The following is a 22,601-nucleotide window of genomic DNA, read 5'->3' as shown; positions in this document are numbered from 1 at the left end:
AGATATAAGAACCATCTTTCTTAATAACGCAGTTGTCATTAAAAGAAATCGAATATCCATCATAATTCAATTTAGAAACTGAAATTAAATTTCTTCTAAAAGAAGGTATCAACAAAACATTCTTCAAAATAAAAAATCTATCACTACTAAAACGCAAATAAATGTCTCCCACTGCAACGGCTGCCACTTTGGTAGCGTCGCCCAGCTGGACTTCGATCTCACGATCATGTAGCCGTCTTGTCACCTGCATTAAGTCAGGATCAAAACAAATATGATCAGTGGCTCCTGTGTCAATAACCCAAGTGCAAATTGATGCCGAAGTCAAACAAGACTCGACAACTAGAGCCTGGTGCATACCTGTAGCCTTGCCCCGTTTAGGACAGTCTGACTTCCAATGCCCCTTCTCTCCACACTTGAAACACTTCCCCGTGGGCTTCTTGTTAGCCCTCTTCTTCTTCTTTCCCTTAGCTATCTTGGCCAGTCCTGAGTTCGGTGCCTGCCTTTTTCCTTTGCTAGGCTTTAAGCCAGAGGAACGAGGCGCCAAAATCATCATGGCTGCCTTAGCCTGGACCATAAGGTCCTCTGCCGACTGAAGTTCAGTCAACAGCTCTGCCAAGGTGTAATTCCTTTTGTTCATCTCGAAGTTGAGCTTGAACTGTTGGAAGCTAGGGGGAAGACTTTGAAGGATGATAGTCACCTGGGACTCGGGATCAATCGTCCCTCCCAAGACCTTAATTTGGTTGAGGTGGCCCATCATCTCGAGGACGTGGTCCCTCACAGACGAGCCTTCCTTCATTGTCTTCGACATGATACTCCGAAAGGCTTGAGACTTAGCCGTTCGATTCTGAGTACCAAAAAGATTCTTGAGATTCTGCATAATCTCGGCGGTAGTTTCCATAGCAGAATGCAGATGCTTGAGTACTGATGACATAGATGCCAACATGTAGCACTTAGCCATCTCATTCGCCTTATGCCACCGTCTGTGTGCATCTCTAACTCCTACCGCAGCGTTAGCAGGCGGCACTGGAGGTCGCGGGGTGGTGAGCACAAAGATGTACTCATCTGCTGTGAGAACGATGTCCAAATTTTGTTTCCATTCTATGTAATTTTGGCCCTCGAGTTTATTTTCTTTGAGAATTGCATAAAGAGGATTGAACGACATATTGACGATTTGATTTTCACTGCAAAACAGAGTATTTTACTATTGTCATAAACTTATGTAAGAAGTTTGATTAGATTAACCATAAAACTTTTCAAAATCTTACAACTGTAAAATTAAAATTTTGTACCCTCCAGAGGAAGTCAATACGCATTAAAATCTTACAATTTTACTGGTCACAACACCGACGAATAGTCCAGAGACCACAGAGTGGCATGGCCGCCTAATGTTGCCTAAGCAAGACCATCTCTTTAGCATTACAGAGTCTTATTTCTACAACACACTCCCATAAAAATGCTCATGTGCTGCTAACAAGATCAAGCTATCTCATAAATCCTGTGTGAACTTCTGAATCTCGCAGTTTCTTAGGATTATTGTCCCCACAGAGCAGGCGGCGATAATATTGGAAACTACATTCTAGTTCATACTATTAATATTTGAGAAGTCCGTCCTCATGAACTTGCTATTTTCTTAGGATTATTGTCCTCACAGAGCAGGTGGCGATAATATTAGAAAAAGCTGCATAAATTGCAGACCAATTGATGGAGACCATATACAAACGTTGAGTTCGTAATTATAGCTTAGATATTTGGGGTTATGGTTTTTCTTTAATTATCCTTAGCCTTAGGGCAGAGAAAGGCTTTCATTAAATTCTGTTGGTATTTAATTTGCTGGATAATTAAATCTTTTATTAATTGGTATCTTCCTTTAGGAAATTATGTTCTAGAATATAATTCTTATCCATGTCTACTATAAGATATGTCTAAAATAAATAAATTACTTAATTCTTAATAAGACATGAAAAATTAAATTCAAATTATTTCCATGTTCAAGATTAGGAAGAGATATTTCATTATTTAATATATTCATGCATATCTATCCTTTTTAGGATCTTAGATATATAAATATTAGGAAACTATTAAATTATTCTTATCCATATCATCTAGGAATCAAAATAATATTATTTATTTCCATAGATATAGAAAATAATAAAAATATTCCTTAAATCTAGACAAATATTAGGAAACAATTAAATTATTCTCATCTATATCATCTAGGAATAAAATAATATTATTTATTTCCATAGATATAGATAATAATAAAAATATTCCTAAAATCTAGACAAATCTTCCAAAAAGATTTTATTTCCATTAAATAATAATATTTTAATGATATCTTTTAATAAAATAATTAAATAATCATTAAAATAATCCTTCATCGTTATCTCATCGTACGAGGTTCGAACGAACGATGAACGACGAAGATCCGACGAATTCGTTGTCGAATCACGACGCACGCAGCATCTCGGACACTAGCGAGCGCCTGTCTCGGTCGTCTCGACCGTCGAGTGCCGCGTCCAGCTGAGCACGTCGGGTGACGCGGTCCTCGGCCAGCGGCGCGCACGACGGTGACGCTGCTCTCGGCCAGTTGCTGTCGCTCGTCTCGGCCTATCCGAGCGACGATGCTCCCATCCCAGTGGCACATAGCGTGCAACTCGTCGCGTCCGTCTCGGCCAGTGGCGACCGTCGGTTGCTGACACTTCTCGGCCAGGCGCGCACCTCTCGGCCAGCGTCTCTGCGCCCGTCTCGGACATCCGAGCCGTCGGGTGGCGCGAGCTCTCGGCCAATGGCGCGCCCGCTCTCGGCCAGCTCCGACCACCCTTCCTTCTACCTAGGGTTCCAGCTCTCGGTGCCTGGTGTCTCGGTGGTTCTCGGACGAACCACCACTCCGTGCCAGCCTTCACGTCGGCCTTGGTGCGGGAACGCCTGGGGTTTTGCGGTCTCGGCCAGCGTCACGCTCGAGCCCACGCTCGACTGCGCGTCGCCCCGTGATCGCGATCCCTCGGCTCCCACTCAATTGACAACCCTATTTCACGATCGCGCGTGGTGCAATCTGTCTCGGCGCAAGCGCCGACGGTTCGCACGTCTCGTACGATCGATTAATTCAAGTTTTTTGATTCGATAGTTCTTGAGTTCATCATGCATAATTTATTAAACAAAACACCAAGAACATGCTTCGCAATCAAATAATACATGCATACATGAATTTCGTGAAATTTAAATCCAAATAATCAGAGCCAAAGACTGGCTCTGATACCAATTGAAGGGTTTGGCAGCGGAAGCGTGCGTTATTTACCGATCATATAAACTTGATCTATTTAGCATATTATTTAGACAAATTCTATTCGCGTAATTATCACATGTATCATGCTCATAACTTGAATTAAAAATATGCTTTAGCACATAAAATCCCTAAAGCATGCTTACTACGGAATTAGCCAATTTACCTCATAGATTCAATCAAGAATCGATGATGGCTTGTTCCGTCTCCACGTAAAGATCTTCAATACAGGACCTCGGATCTTCTGACTGGTGTCCCGGACTATACGCTGATATTTGTATGGGCAAATCTCACCAACGTACTCGAATAATGGAAGACAGAAACTGCCCACGGAGGGAGCACAAATTTCGAGCTCTCTCTTTATAGAGGGGGACGAAAATTTTGTATATTGAAAAGTGTATATTATGTCTCCTTTATTCTCCTATTTATATAAGTCACATATTGAGCCTAGTCAGGAATCTAAGGAAGAATTTGGAACAGGCCTCACCCAATTAGCTTTTTACTAATTAAATTGAATCCACAATTTAATATAAGCTTATATTGGAATATTACAAGCAGCCACTATAGAAGTAATATTGCACTGCCTTCCAAATCCGAAATTACAAGTATTCCAGGTTTCCTTTAATTGCATTTGAGTTATTTCCCGCGCTTAAGATAGAAACATCCATTAATTAATTAATGTCTACTACAGACTTAATTAATTAACATATTTCGAATTCCAAGAGTGGACTTAGCAAGAAACTCTTATTTATTATTCATAGAGTAATCAAACTCCAACTAGCTAGGTTCCGAATAATAAAACCTCGTTTCAAGCTCCTCTTGTGGATGTTATCAAACGAGACTCTCCTCGCGCACGTTTCAACATAATAGCAATCCTAGCACCGCTAGATAATGATCACCACTACCCAATATACCTGGATCGTTGGGTTACGAAAAACCCGCACCTTTGGTAAGTCAAAGTAGTGGATACTCAATGTCGTGTGCTCAATGTTAACGTACATTGATTAAGAAATTAATTATCAAGACCTCGTCTTTCAGTAGATAGCATAAAGACTCGTCTTGCTGTTAGATCCATTCAGTGCTATACCACACCAACATCAACTTATTTCAATAAGGCTTAGAAATAATCGGACTGACATTGCAACTTTTCGCGATAGGTAGTCTAGCCCTATCTAGGTTGTGAAATTCTTATTTTTCTTTGTTTAGAACTGACCGTGTTCCTTAAATTGGACGACGCCCACAACCGGTCTACTAAAACAAAGACTTAGACTTTGTTACGTTTGCTTATACAGTTAAATATGCATAAAACAACCATTAAATGTAAAACATAACAACATTATGACAAAAATAATCTGTTGCATTTATTGGAAAATAACCATTAGAGTTTTACAGTATGCAATCACTCGAAAGGTGATTTCTAGTATACAAAACCCTAACATGTTTTCTGTCTTATTTATTCTCCTATTTATATTAAGTCACATATTGGGCCCAGACAAGGATCTATGGAAGGTTTTGGATATAGCCTCCCCCAATTATCTTTGTATTAATTAAATTAAACCCACAATTTAATATAAGCTTATATTGGAATATTACGAGCAGCCACTACAGAAGTAATATTGCACTGCTCATCCAAATCTGAAATTATAAGTAATCTGAGATTCCATTGTTTGTCATTTATTTCCCGCGCTTAAGATAGAAACATCCATTAATTAATTAGTGTCTGCTATAGACTTAATTAATTAACATCTTATTAATTCCATGAGTGGATTCAGCAAGGAACGCTTATTTATTATTCATAGAGTAATCAAACTCCAACTAGCTAGGTTCCGAATAATAAAGCCTTATTTTGAGCTCCTCTTGATGACGTTATCAAACGAGACTCACCTCGCGCACGATTCAATATAATAGCAATCCTAGCACCGCTAGATATTAATCACCACTACCCAATATACCAAAATTATTGGGTTGCAAAACACTCACACCATTTGATAAGTCAAAGTAGTGCATAATCAATACTGTATGCTCAATGCTAACGTACATTGATTAAGAAATAAATAATTATCAAGATCTCGTCTTTCAGTAGATAGCATAAAGACTTGTCTCGCTTTTAGATTCAATTCAGTGCTCTACCACACCAATGTCATCTTATTTCAGTAAGGCTTAGAAATATGCAGACTGACATTACAATCTTTCACAATAGGTAGTCTAGGCCTATCTGGGTTGTGAAATTCTTATTTTTCTTTGTTCAGAACTGACCGTGTTATCTTAAAGTGGACGACGCCCACAACCGGTCTACTAAAACAAAGACTTAGACTTTGTTAAGTTACTTATACATTTATATACATTGGAATCTCTATTCTATCTTCTGGGCTTGTCCCATTTTATATTCAGTCGTTTGTTGGGCTAGAGCATAGAACTATGGAGGATTGAACTTGGCCCACTGTTTAGCTTACCAATTAAAATAATTCCTTAATTAAGTTTAAGCTCAAACTTAAATTGTTATTATCATCCACTAAAGATATAATACTGACTGCCCATCCAAACTAAAATTACAAGTAATTTGGGACTTCCTCTTTAATTATATCATTTTCCTTGTTGAAGATAGAAATCCATTAATTAATAGTCAAGTCTCGTATCAGACTTATACTCCCTACGTCCCCTAACAATTGTCCACTTTGGTTCTGGCATGGTTTTAAGAACTGTAAGGGAAAATGGATTGAAAAAGTTAAGTGGAATATGAGTCCCACTTTTATATTGTTAGTTTTATAATAAAATGTGAGTAAAATGAGTTTGTAGAATGTGTGACATAGTTATTATTTGTGGTAAAAAGTGAAAGTGAATGATTAATGAGGGACAGACGAAAATGGCAAGTGGTCAATTAATGGGGAACGGATGGAATATTAATTTATATACTCCCTCCGTCCCACAAGAATATGCACTATTTCCTTGTAATTCTGTCCCATAAGAATATGCACTTTCTAATTTTGGAAGCTCTTTTCTCTCTAATGAGATGGGACTCATTCTCCACTAACAATACTTTAATTACTTTTTCTTTCTATCTCTCTCTTACTTTACCAATTGCGCATTAAAACTCGTGCACAACAAAAAATGCATATTCTTGTGGGACGGAGGGAGTATCTTTTTCCAAGAGTGGTCCTGTTTAGTAATTCTTATTTATTATTCATGGAATAAATTCTATACTGACCAGGTTCAGAATAATAAAACTTCTTCTAAACATCTCTTTTGGATATTATCAAACTGGATTCTCCCAACACATGTTGCATTGCAATACTACTAGCACCACCTAGATAATAATGATCAATACCCAATCTACCAGGATTTTTGGGTAGCAAAAGACACTCACCATTTGATAAGTCAAAGTAGTTATCAAATATTATCGTATGCCCAACGTTATGTCAACAATGGTTAAGAAATGATAAATCGACCGAGATCTAGTCTTACAATAAATAGCAAGAACGTCTTATCTCATCTTTAGATCATTCAGTGCTATACCACACCGACATCATCATTTCCCAAGGTAAGGAAATATTTTGACTGACGTCACAACCTTTAACGATAGGTGGTCAAAGTCTATCTAGATTGTGAAATATTTTTCCTTCTACAAGAACCGACAAGTTACCTACTGTGAATGCCGCTCACAACTTGTCTACTATGTACAAATTTTAGATTCCTTTTGCATATCCTATGTATTTGAATATTAATCATAATTCATAAATACATAAGCAAAACACATTGTAATAAATATTCATTCTCATAAATATGGTCAAAAATGGATAAAGAGTTTATTACATAGATGTGCATTCAAAAGATGTTTTAGGCAGTAAACAGACTCTTACCGTTTCTTCCCTGTTAGAGCATCCACAGTGGTCGGCGGACAAGCAATAGCCCAGCCATAGCCCAGCCATGCCACATCAGCAGCACTAAATTCCTCTTGCCACATCAGCTGGACAAGCAACTGGACAAGCAATAGCCCAGCCACAACCTTGCCACATCATCAGCACTAAAAATAAATAATTAACAATCACACAAAATACAGAATTAAATTCACGCCACATATACGGGAAAATTTGATAATTTATTTAAATTAAAAAAAGGTACATAATTTAACAAAATTACATAATAAAAAAATTACATAATTTAACAAAATTACATAATTAAAAAAAAACCTATCGTCGTGCAGTCCTCCGCGCCCACAACTCTTCAATTAAATCCTTTTGGAGTCGAATATGAGCATCCACTTGGCGCATGTCGGCATGTGCCTGGAGGCGGCCGGCTTCATTGTGAGGTACCCCGCTTCGTACGTTGGGGGGGCCGCGCCGTGGCTTGGACCGGCTTCATTATTGTCGTTGGCCCGACTAGTCAGTTGTACACCTTCATCTTCGACAATCATGTTGTGCATGATAATACAGGCGTACATTATATCAGCAATGCAGTCGACATGCCACAAATGCGTTGGACCCCTAACTGCCGCCCATCGAGACTAGAGCACACCAAATGCGCGCTCCACGTCCTTGCGCGCCGACTCCTGTCCTGCCGCAAGGTAGGCCTTCCTCTCATCTGATGTAATATCCTAATCTTTTAGAAGTTTAGAGTTAGTAATTAGATTTTTATTTAGTAGTTTTATATATGTTTTATTAGGGATAAAAAAAGAAAGAGAGATAGGAATATAGAATTAATGAGAGAATTAGAAAAAGAAAAAGGGAAAGGAAAAGATTTGAAAGTGATGAGTAAGTTAGGGAGGAAAACGTGTCTTATGGAAGGAAATTAGGGATAAAAAAATAAGAAAAAGAAAATAGAGATAAAAAAAGAAAATTGATCCTCATCCATCCCCTCTCTCTTTCGTCATCTCTCTCTCCACGCTACTCTCTCTATCTCTGTAAAGATTTTCAACAGCTCTCTACTCCCTCCGATCAGCCACCGCGACTCCTCCAACCACTCCACCGTGAAACCTGTAATACACTCCATCAATCCAAGCTTTCAATTCTCCCTTCTTCCCCTCAATTTGGAGCTTAGGTTGCAAACCCACCTCCACTTATCTTTGGAAAATAGTTGAAATTAGAGGTTAGATTCCTCCATAACCTCCTCAATCATGTTTCTGAGTATAGTAGTGATGTTAGTTTGATGTGATTCTTTTTGTTTGGTCGAAAATTAGGGTTCATAGAATTGGGGATTTTGTTGTTTTGATGCTTTGGTGTAATTTGGCTTTTGGATTATGCAATTGGAAGTATGATATGATAGTTAAGCATGAAAGTGATAGGAAAAATCTGATTTTTTTTTGGATTTCTTTTGTTGGAGAAATAGCTTGTTTATGGGCTGTTCTGATGCTGCTGTACTGGTCATTTTCGGCCACCTTAACATGCTAGAATTTATGTTCTAAAACTTTTTATGCATACTAGAAGGTCTTGGGAAGATGTCTGTAAAATTTCAGAGCATTTCATCAACGTTTGCTATTTTTAAAAATTCATGCTAAACAGTCGCCAGAATCTGTCACAAACTGGCAGGCTGTAGTAAAACGTTCATAACTCCCTAATCCCTTGGAGTTTTGAGGAAAACCTTTTTTGTAATTAAAATAGATACCCAGAGGTTTATTTTGGTGTAGGGCTCGACCCCTAGTTATCTCTGAGTTAAGTCAGTTTATTTTATGAAGATGATATAATGCAGTCAATACTTTCTAAAGCTTTAAAAGTTGAGAATAGAGGTTTTTATGCTAAAAGGGAGATAGATAGATGTGATATTTTGGCTTCCATATTTGTGCTTTAAGTGTTTATTTATAATTTGTATTTGTGTTTGTTTAAAAATTAGGTGAACTGAGTGCAAGCACAAGCGATAAGGGAAAAGGGCACCTCCATGGTTGACTAAGCAAGTAATAGAGTTTTTTTTTTACGTTTACAGGTAGTGTACGCGTGTTCTAGAATTTAATTCCTTTAACTTCGATAAATATTACTACTTGTTTGTGTGATTAATATGCTTATGGCATAGAACTTTAAAATGATTGTGTGGATTGTGTATACTTCAAGGTGAAGTGACAGAATTACTTCAAGGTGAAGTGACAGAAACGGTGATATTGAAAGGTGAGATTTGAAATTGTTGTTTGGCATTTCTTATGAGATGCAAAGTGATTTAAATGGTTATATGTGTTGAATAATGTGAAAGTTGATGTGAAATAGTTGCGTTATGCCCCATTGCTTGAGTGAATCACATGGTATAGCTGGCATGCCTTAGGACAGCAGTACTGCACACATGTTGATCACTCGTCTTCTGGATAACCGAAGCGATGGTCTATATGATATAGCGATAGTTGAAATGTGCCCTATATGGGTAATATATGACAGTTGCCTTGGGTAGGCCATATGAAAGATTACAGTGTCCGATACGAACTTACATGATAGACACCCTCATCGGGCTACAGATAGTGTCTGTGTACCCGTGTTCATCAATAAGCATAACTTTGAGGGCTGAATGTGGTTTTTGATTTAGAAATAATACTTTTGGTGCTTTAGATTCTTTAAGTAGTTATGTTTCTTATAGTATAATTATGTTGATGAAAGAAAGTGACAGCAAATCGTATTATATGTTGTATCAAGTTATTGGTTTGATTGATAGATGGTAGATAGTTATTATTGAAAGTATTACGTGACAAATATGATAGTGTGGTTGTACAGGATGAAGGTGTTGATTATTTGCAAGTGATATATGTGATCTTGAATGATTCAAACTTATATGAATGATAATATTTGGTGATATGATTTTGAATTGGTATACTGATGCCGATATAAATTGAATATGTGTGGTACGACATTCCAGGTAATAAAGTGTTTACTTGTGATAGTAATATAGATTGAAGTTTTAGAGGTTTTATTCTGGAATGCGATTACACTACGAGCTTTTCGAAGCTCACCCCCCCTTTTCTTCTCCCTCTTGCAGAGTATAGAAGCGAGTGAACTCGCTAGTTGGCAGCAGCACGTGTCAAGTCACCACCTCCATTTTTGCTGGTAAAGTTGGAGTTTACACGTGGCATGCTTAGGCTCTTTTGTTTGTAAATAGTTGGGTTACAAATGTAAGGTTATAACCTTCTTTTGCTAATAGGGATGTAAATAATTATCGAAGTAAGTTATCAATATTTTGTTATGTATAGTAGTAAATAGTTATGTTATCCTGGTTTAGTTACTTTTATGATAGTGTTGTATGATGAGTGTTTGCAAAATGATTTAATAAAAAAAAATAGGCAGGTTTTGTTTATCGATCGTACCGAAAGGTAACGTCACTTATTTGGTTAAAACTAACCGAGTAAGGGTTGTTACATTTAACGTCACTTATTTGGTTAAAACTAACCGAGTAAGGGGTGTTGCATGTTTGGTATCAGAGCCCAGATTTAGGGGATTCTCGTGCTTTAGTTGAGTCTTTAATATGTATAGAAGCATGCCACATAGGTTTGAAATGTCTTTGACTTGACACAGCAGCCATTTTAATCAGAATCGAGATGTCAGGTGAAGAAGCCTCTAGTCCTTTGTATATTTCTTCTGATTCTGAGTCTGAGGAGGTTCCTTTGGCCAATGTTGCTGCTCCTATGGCGGGGCAAGATGATATATTACGCACTATGGCAACTGCAATGCAACAGATTGCTAGGAATGTGCCACCAAGTCAATCTTCCATCCTTAAACAGATGCATGAATATCACGAGGAAGAATTCAGAGGTAAACTAGATGATAATCCAACCAAGGCCGAGTACTGGTTGGAACAGTTAGAGCGAATATTCGGCTGCATGACTTGTACATCAGATGAAAAGTTACAGGGTGCTACTGCACTTTTGAAAGAAGAGGCTCACAGGTGGTGGGCCAGTGTGGCTCGTGCTACTCTTCCAGACATGTTGACGTGGGATTTCTTTCTGAATAAATTTCGTGAATGCTATGTTGGGGAGCAGTACATAGAAGACCGACGAAAAAAATTTCTACAGTTAGTTTAGGGTAGGTAGAAGGACTGTTCAACAGTACGAGATTGAGTTCCGACGTCTTTCGCGATATGCACCAGAGATAAATTATTCAGATGTGGATATGTGTCGGAAGTTCAGGAGGGGTTTGAGGAGTATTATCCAGGCTGGGCTAGTTGGATTGGAGACATCAGATTTGACAAAGTTATCACACGCTGCCCGGACTCTTGAACAACTTAAAGTTACTGAGAAAGTTGAAGAGGGCTCTATGAATCAAGAGAAACGACCTGCAGAATCATCTGACTCGCCTTCTCGATTCTCGGGGAAAAGATTCAGAGACTTTAGAGGTAACAGGAGTTCAGCGCCTAGTCGATTCCAAGGCCAAAGACCAAGTCAAATGTCAGAGTTTAGGCCAAGGCAACAAGCAACTTCAATGGCTAGTACTGGAGGATCAGACAGAGTACCGATGTGCCAACATTGTGGAAGATCTCACCATGGTGAATGTCGAAAACTGCTAGGGACGTGCTTCTTATATGGATCTAAGGATCATTACTACAGAGAGTGCCCGAGGGGACAAGTATCTTCTGAGACTAGGTCGGCGCCAGGGGTGCAACAAGGTCGTGGAACTGGAAGAGGGTTTGGAGCAGCACGAGGACATAGGTCAGCATCTGAGCCCATACAGAGGCCAGCACCGAGAGCTCCTTCACGTGCTTATGCTATGCAGACTCGCGAGGATTCTGATGCTCCTGATGTTATACTGGGTACTTTTACATTATATGATATGCCTGTTATTGCTTTGATTGATCCCGGTTCTACTCATTCATATATTTGTGATAAACTCATAGAAGAACATAGTTTACCCTTAGAAAAGACTAAATATGATATCTTAGTGTCAAATCCCCTGGGTATGAGTGTGGTAGTGAATCGAGTTTATAGAAATTGTCCTCTAAGTGCTCAAGGATGCCTCTTTTTAGCCAACCTGATGGAGTTACCGTTTCACGAATTTGACATTATTTTGGGAATGGATTGGTTGTATGTTCATCGTGCTCTAGTTGATTGCGGTAAGAAGTGAATAATATTGTACACACTAGATGACCATGAGGTGATAGTGGTTGGTGAGAGATCAGACTACGTTGATAATGTGATTTCTGCTACTACGGCTCGTAAGCTGGTGAGGAAAGGTTGTGAGGCATATTTAGCCTATATTCTAGATACACGAGCAGAGGATCCGAAGTTAACTGATATACCTATAGTGTCAGAATATCCTGATGTGTTTCCTGAAGAGTTACCAGGTTTGCCACCAGAATGCGAGGTTGAATTTGCTATTGAGGTTATACCAGGCACCACACCGATATCAATGACTCCTTATAGAATGGCTCTGACAGAATTGAAAGAGTTGAAAGCTCAGCTTCAAGAATTACTTGATCTAGGGTTTATACGGCCGAGTGTATCACCTTGGGGAGCGCCAGTGTTGTTTGTGAAAAAGAATGATGGATCATTCAGCTATGTATTGATTATCGACAGTTGAATAAGGTAACTGTTAAAAATAAATATCCTTTGCCTAGAATTGATGATTTATTTGATCAACTGAAGGGAGCAAGCATATTTTCGAAGATTGATCTGCGATCAGGTTATTACCAATTGAAGGTGAAAGATGATGATGTGTTTAAAACAACTTTCAGAACTCGTTATGGCCATTATGAATTCAAAGTTATGCCTTTTGGGTTGACGAATGCCCCAACTGCTTTTATGGATTTGATGAATCGGGTTTTTCAACCATACCTTGATCAGTTTGTAATTGTGTTTATTGATGACTTACTTGTGTATTCTAAAACTAGGGATGATCATGAACGACATCTGAGAACAGTCTTGCAAGTATTGAGAGATAAACAGTTTTACGCAAAGCTCAGCAAGTGTGAGTTCTGGCTGATGGAAGTAGCTTTTCTGGGTCATGTTATATCCGGAGAGGTAATTCGAGTGGATCCGAAGAAGATTGAAGCAGTGGTACAGTGGAAACCTCCGAAAAATGTTTCAGAAGTTCGCAGTTTTCTGGGCTTAGCGGGTTATTATTGCAGGTTTGTGAAGGGATTTTCTGTTATAGCAAAGCCAATAACTAATCTACTTCAGAAGAAGGTGTCATTTAACTGGAGTGATGAATGTCAGGTAAGTTTTGAAAGACTAAAGACGATTTTGACAGAAGCACCTGTGCTAATTCAACCTGAATCGGGAAAGGAGTACATTGTATTTAGTGATGCATCGTATAATGGGTTAGGCTGTGTACTGATGCAAGAAGGTAAGGTAGTTGCTTATGCTTCCAGACAATTGAAAACACATGAGAGAAATTATCCCACACATGATCTAGAGTTGGCAGCCGTTGTATTTGCCGTGAAGATTTGGAGACACTACTTATACGGTGAAAGATGTTATATCTACATAGATCACAAGAGTCTTAAGTAGCTACTTACACAAAAAGAACTTAATTTGAGGCAGAGAAGATGGGTAGAGTTTCTTAAAGATTATGATTGTGTGATTGATTATCATTCAGGTAGAGCAAATGTTGTGGCATACGCACTCAGCAGAAAATCAATTGCAGCTTTGAGAGCGATGAATGCACGGCTGGAAATATCAGATGATGGAAATCTTGTGGCAGAACTAAGAGTGAGATCGACACTGATTCAGCGAGTCAAAGATTCTCAAAAGAATGATGATAAAGTAAAGATTAAGTTTGACCAGATCTCTCAAGGTAAGACACATGGATTCGATCAAAGTCCCGATGGATACTTATATTTCAAAGGAAGATTGTATGTGCCAGATGACAAAGAGTTGAAGAACGATATACTCCAAGAAGCGCACAACAGTTTATATTCTATGCATCCGGGAGGTAATAAAATGTATCGTGACTTGAGGGAATTCTATTGGTGGCATGGTATGAAGAGAGATATTACAAAATATGTGGCAAGGTGCTTAACATGTCAACAAGTCAAAGCTGAACATCAAGTTCCGTCCAGTTAATTACAATCAATCACTATACCGGAATGGAAGTGAAATCGAATCACGATGAATTTCGTTATGGGATTGCCCTTATCACCTCGGAAGAAAGATTCAGTTTGGGTAATTGTTGATCGGTTGACCAAATCAGCTCATTTTCTTGCGGTAAGAATTGATTATTCACTAGAAAAGTTGGCTGAGTTGTATATTTGTGAAATTGTGAGATTACATGGAGTACCTAGCTCGATAATATCTGACAAGGATCCACGATTCACTTCGAGATTTTGGAATAAATTTCAAGAAGCCTTGGGTTCTCGACTACACCTTAGTACATCTTTTCATCCACAGACAGATGGTCAATCGGAACGAGTAATACAGATTCTAGAAGATATGTTGAGAAGTTGCGTCATCAACTTTGAAGGTAGCTGGTAGAAATACTTACCGTTGGTAGAATTTGCATATAACAACAGTTACCAATCCAGTATTCAGATGGCTCCGTATGAAGCACTCTATGGCCGTAAATGTCGAACACCACTCTGCTGGACAGAACTGTGTGAGAGTAAGATTGTGGGTCCTGAAATTATACAAGAGACGGAAGAAAAGGTCCGATTGATAAGAAGTCGATTGAAGGAAGCGTCTGACAGACAGAAATCTTATGCCGATTTGAAGAGGAAACACATTGAGTTTTTTGTTGGTGACAAAGTGTTTTTAAAAGTGTCTCCTTGGAAGAAAGTGCTTAGATTTGGCAAGAAAGGAAAGTTGAGTCCGAGGTTTATTGGCCCTTATGAGATTTTAGAACGTGTTGGTCCAGTAGCATATCGACTCGCATTACCACCTGATCTAGAAAAGATACATAATGTGTTCCATGTTTCAATGTTGAGAAGATATAGATCAGATCCTTCTCATGTTATCCAGGCTGAATCGATTGAAATACAACCAGACTTGACATATACTTCAAGGTGAAGTGACAGAAACGGTGATATTGAAAGGTGAGATTTGAAATTGTTGTTTGGCATTTCTTATGAGATGCAAAGTGATTTAAATGGTTATATGTGCTGAATAATGTGAAAGTTGATGTGAAATAGTTGCGTTATGCCCCATTGCTTGAGTGAATCACATGGTATAATTGGCATGCCATAGGACAGTAGTACTACACACATGTTGATCACTCGTCTTCTAGATAACCGAAGCGATGGTCTATATGATATAGCAATAGTTGAAATGTACCCTATATGGGTAATATATGACAGTTGCCTTGCGTAGGCCATATGAAAGATTACAGTGTCCGATACAGACTTACATGATAGACGCCCTCACCGGGCTACAGATAGTGTCCGTGTAGCCGTGTTCATCACTAAGCATAACTTTGGGGGCTGAATGTGGTTTTTGATTTAGAAATAATACTTTTGGTGCTTTGAACTCTTTAAGTAGTTATGTTTCTTATACTATAATTATGTTGATGAAAGAAAGTGACAGCAAATCGTATTATATGTTGTATCATGTTATTGGTTTGATTGATAGATGGTAGATAGTTATTATTGAAAGTATTACGTGACAAATATGATAGTGTGGTTGTACAGGATGAAGGTGTTGATTATTTGCAAGTGATATATGTGATCTTGAATGATTCAAACTTATATGAATGATAATATTTGGTGATATGATTTTGAACTGGTATACTGATGCCGATATAAATTGAATATGTGTGGTACGACATTCCAGATAATAAAGTGTTTACTTGTGATAGTAATATAGATTGAAGTTTTAGAGGTTTTATTCTGGGATGCGATTACACTACGGGCTTTTCGAAGCTCACCCCCCCTTTTCTTCTCCCTCTTGCAGAGTATAGAAGCGAGTGAACTCGCTAGTTGGCAGCAGCACGTGTCAAGTCACCACCTCCCTTTTTGCTGGTAAAGTTGGAGTTTACACGTGGCATGCTTAGGCTCTTTTGTTTGTAAATAGTTGGGTTAAAAATGTAAGGTTATAACCTTCTTTTGCTAATAGGGATGTAAATAATTATCGAAGTAAGTTATCAATATTTTGTTATGTATAGTAGTAAATAGTTACGTTATCCTGGTTTAGTTACTTTTATGATAGTGTTGTATGATGAGTGTTTGCAAAATGATTTAATAAAAAAAATAGGCAGGTTTTGTTTATCGATCGTACCGAAAGGTAACGTCACTTATTTGGTTAAAACTAACCGAGTAAGGGGTGTTACATGTAACGTTACTTATTTGGTTAAAACTAACCGAGTAAGGGGTGTTACATGTGATGCGCATCGGATCGTCTTTACAAAGACGGGCCACCTAGGGTATATCCCATCCGCCAAGTAGTAGCCCATATCATGTTGGTTGCCGTTGGCAACAAAACTGATGGCCGGACCGATGCTCTGGCACTGCTCGTTGAAAAGGGGCGACTAGTTGAGGACGTTGAGGTAGTTGTTCGAACCGACTACCTCAAAATACACATGCCAAATCCACAGCCGGTAATCAGCTACGGCCTCGAGGATCATCGTGGGATTCTTTCCCTTGTAGCCGGTCGTGTAGAACCTTTTCCAGGCAGCAGGGCAGTTTTTTCACTCCCAATGCATACAATCTATGCTGCCTAACATACCCGGGAACCCATGCTTCTCCCCGTGCATCTGCATCAGCTCCTGGCAGTCTTCGGGGGTTGGGCTTCGAAGGTACTGCTCACCGAATATTTCAACCACACCCTGATAAAAATACTTCATACATTCAAGGGCAGTCGTCTCGCCGATGTGGAGGTACTCGTCCCACATGTCTGCCGCGCCTCCGTAGGCCAGCTGTCTGATTGCCGCAGTGCACTTTTGAATAGGTGTGTGGCCGGGTCTGCCAGCCGCATCGTGCCTGAAGTGAAAACACAGATATCGACGCTCCAAAGCGTCTACAATACGCATAAACAGGGCCCTGCTCATCCTAAAACGCTGCCTGAAAAGGTTGGCGTTAAACCGCGGCTCCGATGCGAAGTAGTCTTCGTATTGCCGCTGATGTGCAGCTACGTGATCCCGGTCAATCACTGCTCGGCGGTGGACAACGGGTCGAGGTTGAGGTACCGCCGGCTGCTAGGCCCGTTGTAGCAGCCGGTCTATCTCTCGGGACGTATAGGCATTCAAATGTTCGTTCAAACGCTGTTCGTACTCCTCAGCATCCCCACCACTACCACTACTACTACCACTCGCGTTACTCATTTCGCGTTGTTGTTGATCTTGTACAGAAATTAAGATGGAGAGAGTACTCGTTAAAACAAGTTGTGCGAATGAAAATGTCTTGCAAATCGGATATATATAGTGTTTTGAAAATTAAAAAAAAAATCGCTCGTCGGTTCCTCGCCGATCGGGAGGCTGCAATAGCGGCGAGAGAATCGGCGTAGCCTCGCCGAAATTCTCGCCGATTTGGCGCTCGCCGGCTGCAATAGTTCGGCGAGCCGTTCGGTGAGCGCCAAAAATCGGCGAGCCACCCGCTCGCCGACCACTGGAGATGCTTAGGTTTCAATTGCAGTTTCTCTGAATCTCCCTCAATGGCGGTTTCTGCCCAATTAATTCTCCAAATTTCACATGGTATCAGAGAGCCGCCTCTGTTTGCCTCTATCTCTTTTATCCCATCTTCTTTCATTTTTTAATACTTTTCGATCTAGTTCTATTCTTCTAGGTTTTGTTCTGTTTTGTCGGTTAAATTCATATGATTCTAATCTCTGAATATCTCAATATCTTGTTGACTCTGAATTCATATTTTCTCTACATTTTTTATTCTCAAAATTCAACATGGTATTAGAGCGCAAATCGATGCGCCTCATTTTGCCTCTATCTTCTATCTGATATTCTTTGATTTTTTTTTATCTCTTCCTCATAGTGTTAGGGTTTGTTCTTTTTTGTAGAGTTCAGTTTCTAACCTTGAATTGTGAAAATTTTCTGATGAATGTACCTGGATAGTTTGTCTTTGTTCTGCTCACAGGATTCCGGCTTCTCACCATTGCTATAGATGTGCTCCAGGTTTTCATTTTTCTCACTTCAAATCTCTCTAAATATTCAATTCCGATGTTTGAATAGTTTTCTTTGTTTGAATCTGAAATTTGCATTGTTTCTCAATCTATGTCTCTATTCACCGATTTAAATCGGTATCTCTAAATATGTGTTTTATTCTAAATAAATCTGTGTGTGAATCTATGAATCTCTCATCTAAATCTCTCTAAATAGCTGAAATGATAACTCTAAATCTGAAATCTGTTAATCTGTGTTCTAAATCACAGACATGTCTATTTCACCGAGTCTCTCTCCGAGATGGGCATCGTTACGTCTTTCATGTAAATTCCGTGAATCTCTGAAATCTGTTTCTGTAGATATCTCTTTTCTTATTTGTCACAGTCTCTTCTTCAATCTGCATTCTCCTCAAAATCTAATCTCTTAATGTCGCCGATTAAAATCTGTTTGGCTCCTAGTTTTCTTGATTCTTAGGCTCTTCACCAATTAAATTTGGGCTCATATCTTTGTTTCTTAGAGTTTTCTCCTCTCTCGAGTCTCTTTCTCATGATTCTTGGTGTTATTGGAACATTGTTGGATTGTGTTTTTGAAAATATATAAGTTCGATTGTGCGGTTTTGAGCATACTCCTGGATTGAAGGCCATATTAAGCTTTACAGTTCCTAATCAAAGGGATTGGAAAATTGGAGTTCAATACTTGCATGACTACGTGCGACGAATTTTTTTTCCGGTTGGTCTTCTCCAACTATTTATACCAAATTTAAACCCATTTTTTATTATGCATCACACCAAAATGTGATTTTACTCCAATTATTTACTCCAAACTCAAATCCAAAAAAATATTCTATATATTCACCTACTTTTTATACTTTTTTAATTACACCTACATAATTATATAAATTACATATTAACCACAACACTTTATCAATAATTTATATAAATTAAATATTTATACAATAAAATTATTATTAATATATTTATGTACTCCCATTGTCCTATAAAAATTATCTTTGCTTTTTATTTTCGTCTGGCCCATAAAAATATGAGCATTTCCATTTATGGTAAGGTATCCCAATTTATTACCCATATATATCAATTTATTTACCACCATTAAAACACCAATAATAATGTGGGTCATACTATCCACTAACACTACTTTAACTATCATTCTCATCATGTCTCTTACTTTACCAATTGTGCATTAATTTCCGTGTAATTTCAAATGCCCATATTTTTATGGGCCGAAGGGAGTATAAAATAGCTAAAATTCAAGACTCGAAAATTAAACATATATGGAACTATGGAAGCATTCCAGTACTACCAAACCAAAGAAATATTCCAGTGAAGAATTTATCAAGTACTTCTTGCACATCCTTAGAAAGAAGCATATTTTTTTTATCAAGTACTTGTTGCACATCCTTAGAAAGGAGCATATTTTTTATATTATAATCATGCATATTCACGTCAATCTATACATATATAAAAGGCGAGTTTTGCCCTTAATTGCAAATATTCATAAGTTTTGGATTGTTTCATAAACTTTAGATATTTTGGTTGGCCAATCAAAAAATTAATTCAATTTATAAATATGGCTTTTACAAATTTAATCACCAATTATAAAAATTATTTGAATCAATTCATCTAATTATATTTCATCCATAGGATAAGCGGTTACACTAATTAGAGTGATAAATGTGGCTTGGAAGTTTTCTTCAGGTTTATAAATTTTTGGCCGTTACAAATTTTTAATAATTGTAATTTAATCTCAATATTTCAATAATAAGCACTACACATTGATTTGCCATGGAATTGGGTTACCCGAATTAGAAGATTTGTAATTTTGTAACCTCCACATTAATACACATTATTAGGGATTGTATTAATAATAATTTAATGTAAATTTTTAACACACTATAACTTCTCTATATTTTTTTTTGCCTATTATGTGTGTCATTCACTAGCTTATTACTCACTTTCTCATTACCATTACCTATAATCTATTACATCACTGAATTTTCTACCAAACGAATTTGTTTTCAGTATGATTCTTGCTCATCAATAATATCTTTTTATATTTCTCCATTTTACACATTCTTTAAATGTGATTATTATGTTACTGACGTTTGTTGTTATGTTCTTACCAGAGAGGATAGTTGAAACCATGGAAATAGAATTTCTCTATTAGTGATTTACAATCTACCATAACTTTATCAATCAAAGGTTGATATCATGGATGCATTCACCTTGCCAAATTTGGTTTTGAAATTGGTAAGTATTTTATGAAATTTTATAGTACAAATGCTAAGTTGTGTTCGCATTATTCACGAATGAAAATATTTCTCGAAAGTGCAATCGAAAGTTGTGTTCGCATTATTCACGAATGAAAATAGTTGACTATGTTTGAAGTTCTTATCTACATATGGGAGCAAACTAGCCTGACTAAGAAGATGGTGTTGACGCAGGACGATGAAAGTGTTGGAAACGATGAGCGGAGAAGATGAAAGCTATTGGAGATAGATGGGGGCCGATGGGAGAAGGGGCAGAGCTGCATGAGCATAAATGATTTTGGATTCTATTTTTTATTGAAATTTTCTTTTCTTGGTTGCATTTTGATCTATTATTTTTTATTAATGGACTTGACTAATTTGCTATTGTTAATCGATTTTATATTAGTGAAATTATTGAATGTTATATGATTAATAATTAAATGGATTGATGAACAATGTAATTAATTCCAACATAAGTATTAAATTAAAATTTCAACATCATTAAAAAAATCTACAAGACAATATGGAATATTATTTTGATATTTCAACATTACCAAAAATTATTAATAACATAACAAAATGTCGTAATTAATGTCATTGGTATTAGTGATTTAAAAACTCTATATAATTTTATTTTTTATCATAATTTATTTAATTTAAATTTTTAATTTTGTATGAGAAAATTCAATAGGCCATGCAACGCACGGGGTTGATACTAGTTATAAAATAAAGGACAAGTTTGATGTATTTAAAAAAAAATTAGATACCCAGAATTGGTGGGGTACTGTGTACACTAAATTTGGTGTTGTTTCGCACAAAACACCAAAAATATGTTTGGGTTTGATGCATGGTTAAAAGAAGAATTTTACACTAAAAATGATTTTTGGGGTACGGTTGGTTAGGCTTCAATTGCAATTTCTCTTAATCTGTTAATCTCTAAATTAACCCTTTCTAGCCAATTACTTCTCCAAATTTCACAGCTCAATCTCTTATTTTCATATGGGTGAAAAATATTAGCTAGGACTGGGTTTAACCCCAATTCGTCAAACCACACACTAATTGTCTTCTTTTTCGAAAAAGGAATAAATAACTCTTTTCATTGGGGAGCTTTTCTAGTGTATGGATTTGAATGTGTGGAAGTTAACATTTCGCGTGCCATTGCCACATATAATAAAAAAAAAATGGGTGTCTGGTTTGAAAGCTTGACATAATAGAATGAATATATGTGATTGAATTAAGAATCGTATTACAATAGAGAACATCATGGCAAAAATTGAAAACATAAATGTTGTATGAAAGAAATAAAAGTTAAGTAATTCCATTATGCTTATCAATCTTTCTTAGCAAAGAGTCCTCCAAGGCCGCCAAACCCACCATCCTTGTTCTTGGCTGGCGGCACAACCACCGAGTTCTTCCGGCCGCCGTTGGTGCCGCTGCTCTTCCCGTCCTCCACCTTCTTCAAGATTGGATCAGTCTCATAGAACTGATCCTCCTTCGTCAAGCTGCCGAGGATAAAGTCCAAAATGCCCTTCTCCTCACTGCCTCCACCTGAGGATTTTGCTGCTGTTGCTGCACTTCTTACTCTTCTTTGAGGGGTGACTAATAATGCTGTGGGAGAAACGAACATGTTCAAACAAGCCATTTTTCTTTCTTCGCTTTGCTTTGCTTTGCTAAAATGAGAATATATGAGTATGCAAGAATAACTACTTGTCTTGTTTCAACCACAAGCTCTCCTCAACTGTCTTATCTTCATTCAATCATTCTCTTTTTATTTTATTCTCTAGTATGCAAGCCTAAGGCGCATTACACTGTATCATATTCGGTCCACACATTGAAATTGATAATATCTTAAGAGTTACCATACCAGTTTCACTTTTACAAAAGAAAAATATCACTGCAAAAATTGCACTCTTTTTTTACTTTTGACTAACATTATCCGCACCGGTGCTCTTGACTAAGAGCACCCGCCGTGCCGTCGGTGCGGCGAGTACCCTGCTCGCCACTGTGCTCTTACCGAAGAGCACGCCTACGTGGCGCCTCCTGATTGGCTCATTTTTATTCCGTTAAAAAAAAATTTAAAAATAATAAAAAATCAAAAAATAATCCGGGAAAAAAAAAATTC

General features: G+C 37.8%; 1 long non-coding RNA gene across 1 annotated transcript; it reads left to right on the top strand.

Annotated features, from left to right (window-relative positions):
* Positions 1–8,107: 8,107 nt before the first annotated feature.
* Positions 8,108–10,454, top strand: LOC121800325. Its single transcript, XR_006050478.1, has 4 exons — positions 8,108–8,362; positions 9,104–9,193; positions 9,319–9,372; positions 10,226–10,454. It is a non-coding gene; the product is annotated as an uncharacterized LOC121800325 (long non-coding RNA).
* Positions 10,455–22,601: the final 12,147 nt, after the last annotated feature.

Source organism: Salvia splendens, chromosome 1, assembly GCF_004379255.2.
Source record: "Salvia splendens isolate huo1 chromosome 1, SspV2, whole genome shotgun sequence".
Classification (NCBI taxonomy): Eukaryota; Viridiplantae; Streptophyta; class Magnoliopsida; order Lamiales; family Lamiaceae; genus Salvia; species Salvia splendens.
Note: the sequence above shows the minus strand (reverse complement) of the source record. Positions and strands in the feature narration are given on the sequence as shown.